Source organism: Dipodomys ordii, unplaced genomic scaffold (genome assembly GCF_000151885.1).
Source record: "Dipodomys ordii isolate 6190 unplaced genomic scaffold, Dord_2.0 Scaffold54, whole genome shotgun sequence".
NCBI lineage: Eukaryota > Metazoa > Chordata > Mammalia > Rodentia > Heteromyidae > Dipodomys > Dipodomys ordii.
In genome coordinates, this window is record NW_012267270.1 from 6,098,636 (window position 1) to 6,099,440 (window position 805).

The following is an 805-nucleotide window of genomic DNA, read 5'->3' on the forward strand; positions in this document are numbered from 1 at the left end:
GGTGACAGGAGCCCCCGGGGAGGAGACCTCCCCCCTCCCCGCACCTTCCACGCGCATCCCTCAGCTATTCAGGCCACCGGGTTGGTTTTTTTTTGGGGGGTGCAGGCTGCAGCAGTGAAGGGGAACTGAGGTGACCCGCTGGGAACCCCACCAGAAGTCAGGCTCTGGCCTAGTAGCTCTTGGAGGAATTCATTGCTCGCCGGTCCTGTCCGGCTTCCCATCCGCTTTGGCCCCTAAGGGCGCACGGAGGGGGGGGTGTCCCCCTGCGGAAGGGGGGGCGGGGAGTTCCTTGGCAGGAAGGGAAATGGAAGGAAAAGCTGGGCTCCACCCGGGCGGGCGGGCAAGCGGCCTCGGGGCCCCGGGGCAGGCGGCGGGCGGCAGAAACCCGAGCCCACGGGTGTGGGGGGACCCGACCCGCGGCTGCCCCTAGGGGAACATGGGGGAGAGACGTGTGTGTGGGGGAGCATGAGGTCTCCCCCGGGGGCCAGTCCGGGAGGGGGGGACGCCCCAAGGATGCAAAGGGGCCCCGCGGAGGGACGCGCGCCCCACCCGGGGCCTGACCCCACCCCCTGGAGGTCTAGCCCCGGCCCCGGCCCCGCCCCCGGCCTCCCTCCCACCCCAGGGCCAGATGTTCAGCTGGCGGAGGCATCGGCTGGGGGAGGGGTGCTGAGGCCGCAGCCGGCACTACTTCCCTGCCAGCAGCTTCATTGTGTGCGCGAGGAGCGGGCGGAGAGCGAGCGGGCGGCGGGGAGCGAGCGGCGGGCGAGCGAGCGAGCGAGGAGCGCGCCGGGGAGGGCGCGAGGCG